The sequence below is a fragment of the Ambystoma mexicanum genome, chromosome 6q, assembly GCF_040938575.1.
Source record: "Ambystoma mexicanum isolate Mex_15411 chromosome 6q, UKY_AmexF1_1, whole genome shotgun sequence".
Taxonomy (NCBI): Eukaryota; Metazoa; Chordata; class Amphibia; order Caudata; family Ambystomatidae; genus Ambystoma; species Ambystoma mexicanum.
In genome coordinates this window covers 1485902967-1485917674 of record NC_090937.1, presented here as the reverse complement: position 1 = coordinate 1485917674, position 14708 = coordinate 1485902967, and positions in this window count along the sequence as shown.

The window sequence follows — 14708 nt, the reverse complement described above, 5'->3', positions numbered from 1 at the left end:
CTGTGCCCTCCTCCCCCCTCTGGTCTCCTGTGTTGTCCCTCTGTGCCCGCCACCCCCCTTTGGTCCTCTGTGTTGTCCCTCTGCACCCCATCCCCCTTCTGGTCCCCTGTGTTGTCCATCTGTGCCCCCCTGCCCCCTCTGGTCCCCTGTGTTGTCCCTCTGCACGCCCTCTGGTCCCCTCTGTTGTCCCTCTGTGCCCCCCTGCCCCTCTGGTCCCCGGGATTATCCCTCTGCACCCCCTCTGGTCCCCTCTGTTGTCCTCTGTGCCCCCCTCTGCTCCCCCGTGTTGTCCCTCTGTGACCAACTCCCCTCTCTGGTCCCCCATGTTGTCCTTCTGCACCCCAATCTCCTTTCTGGTCCCCTGTGTTATTCCCCTGCACCCCCCTCTGGTCCCCCATGATGTCCCTCTGTGCCCTCCTCTGGTCTCCCATGTTGTCCCTCTGTGTCCCCTCACCGCTCCGATCCCCCGTGTTGTCCCTATGTGCCCCATCCCCCCTCTCATCCCCTGTTTTGTCTCTCTGTGTCCCCTCCCCCTTCTGGTCCACCATGCTGTCCCTCTGTGCCCTCCTCTGGTCCCTCATGTTGTCCCTCTGTGCCCCCCTGCCCCTCTGGTCCCCGGGATTATCCCTCTGCACCCCCTCTGGTCCCCTCTGTTGTCCTCTGTGCCCCCCTCTGCTCCCCCGTGTTGTCCCTCTGTGACCAACTCCCCTCTCTGGTCCCCCATGTTGTCCTTCTGCACCCCAATCTCCTTTCTGGTCCCCCATGATGTCCCTCTGTGCCCTCCTCTGGTCTCCCATGTTGTCCCTCTGTGTCCCCTCACCGCTCCGATCCCCCGTGTTGTCCCTATGTGCCCCATCCCCCCTCTCATCCCCTGTTTTGTCTCTCTGTGTCCCCTCCCCCTTCTGGTCCACCATGCTGTCCCTCTGTGCCCTCCTCTGGTCCCTCATGTTGTCCCTCTGTGCCCCCCTCGCCAATCTGATCCATGTTGTCCCTATGTGCCCCATCCCCACTCTCGTCCCCCGTTTTGTCTGTCTCTGCCCCCTCCCCCCTCTGGTCCACCATGTTGTCCCCCTGCACCTCCCTCTGGTCCCCCGTGTTGTCCCTCTGCGGCTCTCTCTCCTCCCCTGTGTTGTCCCTCTGTGACACCCTCCCCTCTCTGGTCCTCCATGTTGTCGCTCTGCCCCCCAATCCCCTTTCTGGTCCCCGTGTTGTCCCTCTGTGCCCCCTCTGGTCCCCTGTGTTGTCCTTCTGTGCCCCCCTCTGGTCCTGTGTTGTGCCTCTGCGCCCCCTTGCCCCTCTGGTCCCCTGTGTTGCCCCCCTGCACCCTCCTCGGGTCCCCTGTGTTGTCCCCTTGTGCCCCCCTCTGATCCCCCGTGTTGTACCTCTGTTCCCCCCTCTGGTCCCTTGTGTTGTCCCTCTGTGCCCCCCTTCCCCTCTGGTCCCCCGTCGTGTCACTCCAGTCCCCCCTGTGTTGCCCCTATGCTCCCCCCTCCCCCGTCCAGTCCCCTGTGTTGTCCCTCTGTTCCCTCCTCCCCCCTCTGGTCTCCTGTGTTGTCCCTCTGTGCCTGCCGCCCCCCTTTGGTCCCCTGTGTTGTCCCTCTGCACCCCATCCCCCTTCTGGTCCCCTGTGTTGTCCATCTGTGCCCCCCTCCCCCCTCTGGTCCCCTGTGTTGTCCCTCTGCACGCCCTCTGGTGCCCTCTGGTCCTCTCTGTTGTCCCTCTGTGCCCCCCTGCCCCTCTGGTCCCCTGGGTTGTCCCTCTGCACCCCCTCTGGTCCCCTCTGTTGTCCCTCTGTGCCCCCCTCTGCTCCCCGTGTTGTCCCTCTGTGACCCCTCCCCTCTCTGGTCCCCCATGTTGTCCTTCTGCACCCCAATCTCCTTTCTGGTCCCCTGTGTTGTCCCCCTGCACCCCCCTCTGGTCCCTCATGATGTGCCTCTGTGCCCTCCTCTGGTCTCCCATGTTGTCCCTCTGTGTCCCCCTCACCACTCTGATCCCCTGTGTTGTCCCTATGTGCCCCATCCCCCCTCTCGTCCCCTGTTTTGTCTCTCTGTGTACCCTCCCCCTTCTGGTCCACCATGTTGTCCCCCTGTGCCCCCCTTTGGTCCCCTGTGTTGTCCCTCTGCGCCTCTCTCTGCGCCCCTGTGTTGTCCCTCTGTGACACCCTCCCCTCTCTGGTCCTCCATGTTGTCCCTCTGCTCCCCCTCTGGTCCCCGTGTTTTCGCTCTGTGTCCCCCTCACCCCTCTAATCCCTGTGTTGTCCTTCTGTGCCCCCCTCTGGTCCTGTGTTGTGCCTCTGCGCCCCCCTCCCCCTCTGGTCCCCTGTGTTGCCCCCTGCACCCTCCTCTGGTCCCCTGTGTTGTCCCCCTGTGCCCCCCTCTGATCCCCCGTGTTGTACCTCTGTGCCCCCCTCTGGTCCCTTGTGTTGTCCCTCTGCGCCCCCCCTCTGGTCCCCTGTGTTGTCCATCTGTGCCCCCTCCCCCTCTGGTCCCGTGTTGTCCATCTGAGCCCCCCTCTGCTCCCCATGTTGTCCCTCTGTGACCCCCTCGCCCCTCTGCTCCACCGTTTTGTCCCTCTGTGACCCCCTTCCCTCTCTGGTCCCCCATGTTGTCCCTCTGCATCACAATCTCATTTCTGGTCCCCTGTGTTGTCCCCCTGCACCCCCTCTGGTCCCCCATGCTGTCCCACTGTGCCCTCCTCTGGTCCCTCATGTTGTCCCTCTGTGCACCCCTCCCCAATCTGATCCATGTTGTCCCTATGTGCCCCATCCCCCCTCTCGTCCCCCGTTTTGTCCGTCTGTGCCCCCTCCCCCCTCTGGTCCACCATGTTGTCCCCCTGCGCCCCCCTCTGGTCCCCCGTGTTGTCCCTCTGCGCCTCTCTCTCCTCCCCTGTGTTGTCCCTCTGTGACACCCTCCCCTCTCTGGTCCTCCATGTTGTCGCTCTGCCCCCCAATCCCCTTTCTGGTCCCCCGTGTTGTCCCTCTGTGCCCCCTCTGGTCCCCTGTGTTGGCCCTCTGTGCCCCCCTCCCCCGTCTGGTCCCCTGTTTTATCCCTCTGTGCCCCCTCTGGTCCCCCGTGCTGTACCTCTGTGCCTCTCTCTGATCCCCTGTGTTGTACCTCTGTGACACCCTCCCCTCTCTGGTCCTCTATGTTGTCCCTCTGCACCCCAATCCCCTTTCTGGTCCCCCGTGTTGTCCCTCTGTGCCCCCTCCGCCCCTCTTGCCCCCGTGTTGTCCTTCTGTGCCCCCCTCTGGTCCTGTGTTGTGCCTCTGCGCCCCCTGCCCCTCTGGTCCCCTGTGTTGCCCCCCTGCACCCTCCTTGGGTCCCCTGTGTTGTCTCCCTGTACCCCCCACTGATCCCCCGTGTTGTACCTCTGTTCCCCCCTCTGGTCCCTTGTGTTGTCCCTCTGTGCCCTCCTTCCCCTCTGGGACCCCGTCGTGTCACTCCAGTCCCTTCTGTTGTCCCTCTGTGCCCCCCTCCCCCTCTGGTCCCCTGTGTTGTCCCTCTGTGCCCTCATCCCCCACTCTGGTCCCCTGTGTTGTCCCTCTGTGCCCCACAACCCCCTCTGGTCCCCTATGTTATCCCTCTGCACCCCCTCCCCCCTCTGGTCCCTTGAGTTGTCCATCTGTGCCCCCTCCGCCCTCTGGTCCCTCGTGTTGTCCCTCTGCGCCCCCCTCTGGTTCCCTGTATTGTCCCTCTGCGCCTCCCTCTGCTCCCTGTGTTTTCCCTCTGTGACCCCCTCCCCTCTAGGTCCCCCATGTTGCCCCTCTGCATCCCAATCCCCTTTCTGGTCCCCCGTGTTGTCCCTCTGCACCCCCTTCTGGTCCCCCATGCTGTCCCTCTGTGCCCCCCTCTGGTCCCCCATGCTGTCACTCTGCGCCCCCCTTCCCCCTCGGATCCCCCATGTTGTATGTATGAATGTATCAAGGACTTGTAAGAATGTCACTGTATTCTCCCAGGTTCCCTCCCTGCCTTGAAGCGCTTTGAAACAGATTGTGTATAGGCGCTATATAAATAAACAAACAATCAATCAATAGCAGTGAGACTTTGGAACTCACTCCAAAAAGGAAATACGAATAACAGAAGATCAACTAAAAATCAGAAAAAAATGGAAAAAACTTGGCTCTTTAGTGCACCAAGCTAAAGAAAAGAACACCGAAGAGAGAAAAACTGCCAATGCAACACTATAAGAACAAATGAAACCAAATCAACCAAAGGAAACTCAAGCCCAAATAAGACTAGCCCTAAAGATACACCCAATGCACAGAAATAGACCCTGTGAACCCTGAATAACCCTACTAAAAAAACTCTTTAATACTATGCACACCCACCACCCCACATTGAAGAAACAAGACACATACCTTCGACACAAAACCAAAATCACCCACACTAAAGGCACTCTAGTACCGCTCCAGAACAACTAAGCCGCACATAAAACACCTGAATGCAACAACCCACCAAACACCACACAAATGCCGATCAATTATAAACATGCCAGCACACAGTGACATTTTCTTCCAGAATAAAGTCACCAACAGCACATCCCCTCTTAATCCAACTAACTAACCCACCCCAACCCCCTTCCTTTTCCGATCCTGGGCGCCTGGAGACCATGAAAATGGCACTGGTGCACCTCAGCTGGAATGCATGTACTCAAGACAATTTGGCCTAGCTGCACACATACTACCGGTCGCACACAGCCTCGGCCCTACTCCTAGCATTAGAATGCAGCTCCCCACCACAAACTCCGTCTAGCTGCACACACACTGAGTGCACACATGCATAACTTACCACCCTAATTTCTGAACTGACCTGGACTACAGTCCCCGAGGGCGTTCAACCCACAGCGCATTGAGATCATACCAATGGTGAAAGACGCTACACAAATGCCCAATAACACGACAAAAGCATAACATAACATGAAATAAATCAGACCCGTTAGGATTGCCAATACTTGTTTATCAAAGGGAGTACATTTATGACTGCTGCTTGAGCAATGGCAGCTTTTCAGACTATAAGAATAGCACAATGGATACAGCTCTACTAGGAGGATAATTTCATACCACGTAGTACAAAATGGTGGCATCGACGTGTTCAGAAATAAATATCTTTGAGGTTTAGCAGTTCCAGTGCAGCCTACCGCTGCAGCAAAAAATACAAACTCTAGTCAGTGTTAACTTTTTGTGATTCCAGACAGCTGAATGCAGACAGCTGAGCCGTGGGGTTTATTTTTCAATCAAATCCCTGAGCGGCAAATCACTCTTGAATTAGCAACACTTTGATTAAAACACTTACCCATGACATGTGCCCTTTAACCTTATTTGCAATAGCATCCCATCAGACCTAATGAGCCGATTGTTCAGTTGCACTTAACGGAAATTCGGGCGGAATTGGGATAATTTAGAACAGCGCTGGAATCAGGCAGAGACTGCCGACTTCTTCAGACGCTAACGCGCAACTGGATTAACTTTCTCAGTCTGAGACAAATGATTTCAGACATTCTTAAGCCATGTTAAATATAGAGGCAGAACAAGCCCTCGCTCTTCTTGTCAGCTAACCATATATTCAAATGCGGTAGCTTTTCTCGCCTCACATTAGTCAGCGGCTGCCAGGCCCGGGGGGAATGTCTGCTGCTTGGAATACGTCGAATTTATTAGACGCCCCGCAGCGCCTGGTCTGCACGAACGCTGGGATCCTGTCACTGAGCCGCACCGATCTATTTACCTAATTGCAATAATGATATCTGTAATTAGCGAAATGTCAACAGGCACCTATCCCTTTTCCAAATGGCTTGTTAGATTTCGTATGCGCTGCGTGGCATCTCCCTGGAGGTGCAACTTCTGTCTGACGTAAATGCAGAAAGGAGCAGCACGTGTTTCATGCTGACGCCGGTAAAGACACAGTGAACGCAGCAAAATGGAAATGGCGATCGAGCGTGATGAGCCACGTATTGTATTGGCACACCCCGCATGCACTGGTTACCCCTCTTGTCTGTATAACGCCCCGTAAAATTAAATACATCACTGCATAAGGCGAGCCTCCCAAATAAAACTATGCTGCTTATGCCAAACTGATATGACTTCCGGATATTTATGGAAATATTGTATTGCATTGCATTCATCATGTTTAAAGCGCCCTTTCCCCATTTGTATGGCCTCAATGCGCTTTGTGGTTGGAACGCCCTCGGGCATCATAGGCCATGTGTGGGAGATTCTATAAATTGATTGAGTGTGTGCATTTTGACAGGTGGGCTGGCAGGGCTCCAGTAAGCAGCCTGGAGATCAGGCACGTGGGCGGGTGCTGTTGTTGCTTTAGGGTAGAGTGCTAGTGCCAGAGACGCATGTGTATGGCATGTAGGGGTTTGCAACCTCTGTCTCTTTATTTGTTTGGACTACAACTTCCAACAGCCCTAGCCAGTAGAGTGAATGGTGAGAGTTCATGGCAATGGAAGACCAGGCCATCTTGAGAGCAGCAGTTTGCAGCCCCGAGTGGTATTTGTATAGTGCAAACGCAGATAGGAATCCCTCTGTGGTTGTCTCTTAGGATGATGGAGAGGGGGAGGAATGTACAGGTTTAAGCACTTTGAGCTTCCGACACCATGAGCAGCACTCTTTAAAAAGAGGGTGCTTCACTTCTTTCCCAAATAAATAATGTTAAGTGGAGCAGGTGAAGGCACGCCCCTGTACGTTCACGCCAGAATAAATGCAACCCACTAGGGAAAAACGGCCAATAGATTGCTTGCAAAGATAAAAAGTTTTAATCGCACAAAAGGCAAAGGTGCAAGCAAAGGACTCTTATGATTGAGAACATTTTGCCAGGGTCTGCACGAACAACACATTATAAGGGTGTCTGGCATCATCAATTGCATCATCACATGTAGTCAGAAATCACATGACTGGTTGGTTGGGCCCTCTACGTGGGCCTGCTCCATAGGGGATTCCAGGCTATGATTGACTGTGGCCTTGTCTGCTTGTCTCTTCTCACATGGGGTCAGCTGGGCTCATCTCTCCAAGGACTAAAGGTCAGGCTTTTCACATGTTGCCGTTCTATGGTTACTTTTACTACGATAACACTACTACATCATTATGTAATGCACCTGGGAAATGTGCTTTTATATAAGAGCATTGTTGGATTGAATAACCAGTACGGGGTGGTGAAGAGGTAGGGGATATAAACTGAGGACAGGGACAGAGGGACAGTACTGCCATATTTAGCATTAGGAGCCATGAGACAGTATTTACATATTTACAAATTAGATAGTGTTGTGAGGGCTGAAGGCAGGAGAGGTGGTCTGGGTGGTTAGTAAGGATAGGAGGGATGAAAAATATGGGAGTCCTTCTGCTCGCAGGTGAAGCCTCATTTTACGCATTCCACGAATAGATGGCGGTGATGGTTGTGGGGGGAGCATTGCAGTGCAGTGGGACAACTAAGGAAAAGGTGTGAAAATGGGAGGAGGAAAATGTACTGGGGGACTAAAGCAGTGAGATTCATTCAGAGAGGCAGTGTGGGGGCAATACCACGAAGGGTTTCATAGATGGGTACAGGAATTTTTCATGAAAGCCCATTCATCCAGACAGTAGGTAGAAGTGGGGGAGGATGCGGGTAGGCTGATAAGGCAGTGTGTCACTCGGTTGAGGATTTTGTTGAGGAAAGCAAAAGAGTAGAGGAATAGGCCAAGAAGTGGGCTTTCACGTTTGTCCAGTTTTCTGAGCATGAGAGTAGAGCTAAGGGGTTGAGTGCAGAGTGAGCTGTGAGCAGATTGTTCTAATATTTAAAAATATGAGTCTGGCTTCAGTGGCTATGATGAACTGGTAGTTTCAGGTCACTGCCAAAAAGAGCCTCAAGGCTGCAAGTCATAGGTGAGGGAGTGAGAAGGCCGTGGGGAGGGAGAGTGAGATTGGCATTGGAGGCAAGTATAAAGATGGCTTCCGTCCTTGAAGAATAAACATGAGGCAGCGCAGAGCATATCCAATGGCGGCTGGCAGTTAGGCTGCTGGAGATTTCAGGGGTGAAGGACAGTAGGGTGAATATCCGAGTATTGTCAACCAAGAGGAGAAATTGAAGCCAAAGGATGAAACGAGTTTGCCAAGGAAGAAGGTATATACGGTGAACAACAGGCGGTTTCCTGAACGCTGGCGCTGGCCCCACATAACAGGAGTCTCCATCAATGTTGGCTGCCTTCAGCTCCGTCCTGGAACGCTAGGAAACTACCTTTACGCTACTGGCTGGTCACGGTGCGCTGGCCTCCCAGCGAGGAAGTGCCGACCTATGTGTGGGGAAAGTTAGCCCTGGGCAGTGTCCCCAACTTGCTGCTTCTCTTGCTGACCAACCCGACCCCCCCCCCCCCGCCCCAGCAGCGCTGAATGGAATCCTGAAACTCCGGCCTACCATTCCATCCTCGTTCCCAGTGAAAGAAAAAGTGCTTCCTCCCTAAGGGACAGCAGAGGTTTTTTTTCTACCATCAAATGTGTGCAGCAAAGTCCCCAATCTTTCAACTATATCAACTGGCAAAGTTTCCTGTTTTTGTAACTATGCCAAGAACAAAGTTCTTTGCACTCACTATTCATTTTGCGGATGAAATTCTCTGACAATTATTGGGGCACACTTGTATGTGGTGAAGTTCACAAAAATAAAGTTATTCTGAGAAACATTAAACAATTAATTTAAAAAAAGGTATATAGGGCGAAGAGTAGTGGGCCCAGCACTGTTCCTTAAGGGACACACACTGGAAAGGGTTTGGGGAGGTGCTGCTGGAATCCCATGTGATGCGGAAGGAGTGGTTAGAGACATAGAATAACACCCAGTTCAGTATGGGACCCTTGAAGCAAAGAAGGGAAAAGGTTTGAAATAGGGATCACCGTCTTGAGAGCTGGGGTTGCCGGAGTTTTCTTTATTTCACTTTGTTGCTAACCTAAAGGATTTACTGGTCTGCAGAATTTCTGTGCTCCACCTCCAAATATGTTCTGTTCTATTTCACTTACGAATAGGACTGTCACCTTTGTCTATGTGAGAAGGGCCGAGATGGTCACCTGATACTGTCATGTGAATCTCGCACTTTTCATTTGTTTAACAGTAATACATCGGCATAGCAGTCAGTTGCAACAGACATGCAGTCTGCATCCTGGAGGTGTGCCAGATGTAAGCACATCTGTGCAGGTCCATTCGAAGTCTGTATTGGTGCTTGCTATCCCACCCCACATAACCCTTTTTTCATCGGGCCTCATATCACAAACCCATGTGAAATTCTGCTCCAGCTTATTTCCAGCTAACTAGTATAGCTGCATCTCTCCCCCAAGACAGTTTGAAACAGAATGCAGCAAGAAAGCATTAACAAAAAAGTGCTGAAACACTGTCACCCCACCTTTGAGATTTGCCTTATTGGCTATTTCTTTGTGATTCGTAATCCACGTACATCTGGCTTGGCAGTAATTAATTAAGCCTGGTGTATTACCCTACTCAATAGTAGGCTTACACCATGTCATGTCTAATGGCTTAGAGTTGCTACAAAAGGACCATCCTCATCGTCCTTGCAGTGGAGTAGCAGTAGTTTTCAAAGACCCACATCAAATAAGCAAATTGTCTCGGGATGATAGCTCAGCGGCAACATGCTCGCCTTGGAAACAAGACAACACGGAGCAACGAAGGTTTGATAGCTGGGTCCGCGCTTAGAAACCTTTGGGTATTAAGTGCGTTATAAAGAACCTATCATATCATTATCATATTATCTCACTCCTTCACTATAGAATCCATTTTAATTTAAATTCACTCCAAATGTGCAGATCATTTTAGTTGCATATTGGCTTCAATCTTACAATTACCCTATTATTAAGAGTCTTCTAGCCCGAGCTATGGACCTTGTTCTCCTTTACTCTAGCTTTTCCATACTGACAAATTTTAAACTATGGCTGTAGCAATCACATATTTCACCAGTATTCACTGATTGACAGCCGCACCAGATCTTACAAACTCATTAAATGCTGCACAAGCAAGCTAGTGATCGCTATACTTTCTTTGTTATACAAATCAAGGACATCTATACTATAATTGCAGAGTATCCCTGCCATCAGACTTCTTTCTTGCTTGTTGTATTGTATTCCTATCCACATAGCGATATGCCCCTTCCCAAAGTATTGATCTTCCTTCCCATTACTCTGTGCCTTCCTTGACATCTCTACTAGGATCCACTCTACAAAACGTTGTGGTGCCTCCTCCACTTAATTCTGCTAATCTCATTCTGGATTCATCCCTTCTCTGTTCAGCTCTATTTCTCTTCTCTCAGCACCTGGTAAACTGCTGGAATTTGGTTATGACCTCTTCTTTGGGATGTACTAGAATCCTCATCCTACACAACTTCCCCTTGCTATCCCTCTCACCACTCCTCTCTCCTGGAGTGATCACTTTCTCCTTTCCTCCCAGCTCACTCTGTCTACCCCTCAGGCCAAGCCAACTCCAGCACTGCCACCTACCTTCTCGGTTATCCCACCCATGAAGCGTGTGTCAGTTGAGGCTTTTGCCACCACATTCTCATCCCCATCCCCCCTTCAGCTGACTCGCACCCTGACATAGCCCTTTCTGTGCTCCACTCTGCTATATCTGATACTCTTGATGTTCTTGTCCCTGTCATGAGGATCACTTGAAGCCCAAAGCCAAGTGCAACTCCTGTTATGATCCAGACCTCGTCACACTTAAACACAAGTGCAGGGTGACTGAGAGGAAATGGCGTGCTTCCTGTACATCCTCTGACAAACTGGCCTGCCGCCTGTTCCAAAGCCTAACCCAGCTCTCTGTCCACACCAAGAAGAGAGCCCTATCCAAGCCTCTCGGCCAAACTGTTTAAAATCTGCAAGGAGCTGGCCAATCCTGCTACAGTGTCTACCTCTCCTGTCCCCTCCTAGGCGCTCTGCACAGCCCTGGCTTCTCATTTCATCTCTAAAACTCAGGACATCCGGTCCTCTCTCTCTTCCTCTCCTCCTCATCCCTCTACTCCACTCTCTTCCTCTGGCCCTTCTGTGGACAGCTCTCCCCACCCTTCTCTGCCTTTCCCCTCTTCTCCCCAGACAAGGTTTCTATACAAGTCCAATCTATGAAAGTCTTGCCAAAACAGGTTTTCCCCTGTTCCTCTAATACCATCACGGACCATATTGACACCCTGGTTCCTGCTCTGGCTGACTTCTGCAACCATTCCTTCCCCACTGGAGTCTAAGACTCCTAGGGCCTCATTAGGACTCCGGCGCTAAACCATGGTGCTATTAGCACCATGGTCCATGCCGGAGTCCGCCATGGCGGAATGGGGAATTACCACCCCATTCCGAGGTTGGTGGGGCGGTAATTCCCCATGCCGCCATGGCCCTTCCCCATTCCCATTTTTGCCCCATAGGGCTCAATGGGAATGGGGAAGGCGCTAATTACGGTACCGCAAATTGCCGTAATTAGCACCAAGGTCCCTTTGCAGGTCCCTACTTTAACGGCTGGTAAAACCAGCCATTAAGGTCGGGTCCCGCAAAAGGATCTCGTAATTAGGCGTTAAGTGTTTAACGGCGCCGCAGCCTTTTACGGCGCCGTTAAACACTTTGCGCCTGAGTCATAATGAGGCCCCTAGTCTAAGAGTCTAAGAGAGAAACCTGTGGAGGCTTGAGGGTTTGTTCTCACTGCAAATAATGCCCATGGGATCATTCAGTCCCTTCCAACACAAACACTTTCGCACAACACAAAGGACAACGGACTAACACCAGAGCCATTTACATGACATGTCCCAATAGAAGGATCAGGCAAAGTCAGGCAATTGATCAGAATCACACACACCAGGCGGCCCGTTCCCTTCCCCACAGGGATAAAAGGTAGAGCCAGAGTACAAAGTTTGAACAAGGCGAGCAGGGCAGACAGCACAACAAGACGACTATCACGCGGCAGTTCAAGAGAAGGAGAAAGGCAGCAGAAATCAAGAGGGTGTCGAGCAGAGAAGTGACCTTGACCTTTTTGTCCCAGACCCGTAGAGCCTTCGTGGAAGAGAGCCTAAAACTGTGAAAAATAGCTGAAGTGTTCTGCAGCAGATTCAAAGGTACACAGGGCAAACATATGCCGATAAGCAGGACGAGGGAAGCTCCTGTCCCGTGCTACTGGCCTTCACTCCAGAGAAGCCAACAGCCAAGCGGTTCATCAAAGCCGGTGAGTCGAGGAGAGAACCAATAAGAACCGGGCTGTGTTGAATAGGAATCACAAAGTGGCAAGTTTTAAACCATAGCTGATGAACTTTGAATAAACTGTAAAAAGTTTGAAGGGGAGAACGGCGGCAGATGGAAACCGGCACCACGTGGTTGCTAACTCAAGAGACTCTGTTCGAGGCCCATATGAGAGAAACTACAAGAACCAGAAGGCCGTATGAAGGCCAGCAAAACAGGTCAAAGTAGTCATACAGAGGGTCGGGCAAAATCCCTGTACAATCAAAATATTTTGATTTGCAAGGACTTTGAGGGCAAGGGAAGTGAATCCAGCTTTAAGAAAAACAAGGGACGTGAATCCCACATCGAGAGAAAGCAAGGGAAGCTAATCCCATAACACTTGAGAGTAAAGTGAATGAGAAGTCAAGAGGGGTCAGTGCCCAGAAGAGGCGGGGACCTAGGGGTGCACCCATCCCCCAACAAATATTGGAAACAAACTTTCATTTGTTAAAGGAACTTTTGTTTTTGCCAGCTGACCACGCCAGGTCCTCGAAGGTAAGAGACTTTCAGGAGAAACAAGACATAGCCATCGACAGTCTTTCAAGCTGCCATTGGCGCCGTCGTCTCGTGCTGGAGAAGCCAGGGTCTGTACTGTGCTCCAAGCTCCCATCCTACCCTGTGGTCAAAACGCGGGGAAGGGAGAACCAGGCTACCGCATCCTGACAAATTATTTAAGAACACTTCTTTCTTTTCTTGAGAACTATCCCACACCCTTTTTTATATTAGCTTTGAGGTTTGGAAATAGTTTTCTTAGTATAGGGCTTTTTGATTTGACACAACACCACTAGGACTGCCTTATTTTTCATGTGAAGGGCTACGCTTGCTCCCATCTTAGATTTAGGTTTAGAATAGGTGTTTTTCCAACCCTCATAGAAAATTCATTGTTTAATAAACACCCTTGAACTGTGATCACTTCTGTCGTTCTTACTTGTTGTCACCATGAGTTCCTCATAGCCTGAACTCCTGGAATAAAAGAGACAAAGAACATCTCTGTCCTGCTGAACAATGTGTGTTCTGGTGATATCGCGTCTAGTGAATTCTCCATCCTTGTCAACACATAGTTCCCTCTCTTTACTCTTATTAGCTCCACAGATCTTGTCCTCCTTTGGTTGGTATCCATTTCAGGGAATCTATCTACTTGTATGTCTTTTTTGAGGTACTACCAGGGCTGATGTGTTCAGTTGCACCAGTCAGCTTATCTCTAGCCAGTTTGATGGCAGTTGTATGTATGCCTTGGATCCTCTATTTTCTCCAATCCTTCTGGACCGTCAATCTGGAAGCATAAGGAATCATTCTTGAGTGGTATGATTGGCTTGAGACTTGCTTCATTCTCCACCCAGGTGAGCAGTTTTGCACTTGCTGCCCATTCCTTGAGACAATCCTCATTTTCTTTTTCCACCACTTCTACTGGAACTGTCAGGAGTGTGAGTGCTTTGCACCATACCATCCCTTCCTTCCATCCTTCGCCTCTGAATATCTGTATGTATACGAGTAGCTGAGGTCTTTCCCAGCATCTGGGCATTCCTCCTATCTCTTTGTCCTGTCTTTGGGCATTGCAACTCCTTTTGTGTCACTATTCTTGCTTCCCCTTTGGTTGGGCCATCAGGAACTTACTCCATTGTCTTGTCAATAGTCATCTATCATTTCCTGAGTCTTGATATAGTTATCTTCATACAGGAACATATACTGCAACATCCATCTTAGTGTAGCCCATCTTCCTTGGAATCAACCTCTTGTCATGCAGAGCGATAGGTGCATTAGGCATTGTGCTCTGGCTGCTGGGATTTCTGTTGCTATGAATTTTCTGGAAGTACTCATGGCATAGGGATGGGAGGGAAGAGCACACATAGCAGCTCTCTTTCATTGTCTTTCTCCCCACCTTTGTCATGTGCTGATACCACACATTGTTAAACACGTTGGCCGAATCACCTATACATGCGTTTACACATTCAAAATCTATATCTGCGCTCCGCCAGAATCATTTTACTTATTGGTCAACGCTGGTCACCCACCCAGATATGGATTCGGTAAAAGCAGTAATAAGGGTTGTGTTAACTGGTATCAAAGCGTGTGCATGAGACAATACAACCCTTTTTAATGCAAAGAGGGTAAAGAGGTAGAGACAGCAGGAAGCAAATAATATCAACAAAATGGATCTCACAGCAAATTCCATTCTATGTAATGCTGCATGCCTTCTATATTGTCCATAGAGTTCACAGAACCACTTGAAAATGTATCTAAGATGCATTGTTATTGCTTTGTTGTGTTAGTCAAGCTTTCCTGCGGTAGTGCGAAGCCAATGCAGAAAGAAACAGTCACTCCCAAGCAAATCGTACTTGGGCGCTATTGAGTAATGCAATAAATAACAGGTGTGTTGCCTCGAGTTAATATTGGGTAGGTATGTGCCACATAAAAAAGGAAAGCATAAAAGAATGGCCTACATGGTATCATTTGTCCAGATGTGGCTACGAGTTTTTTTTAAGAGGAGTGTTTT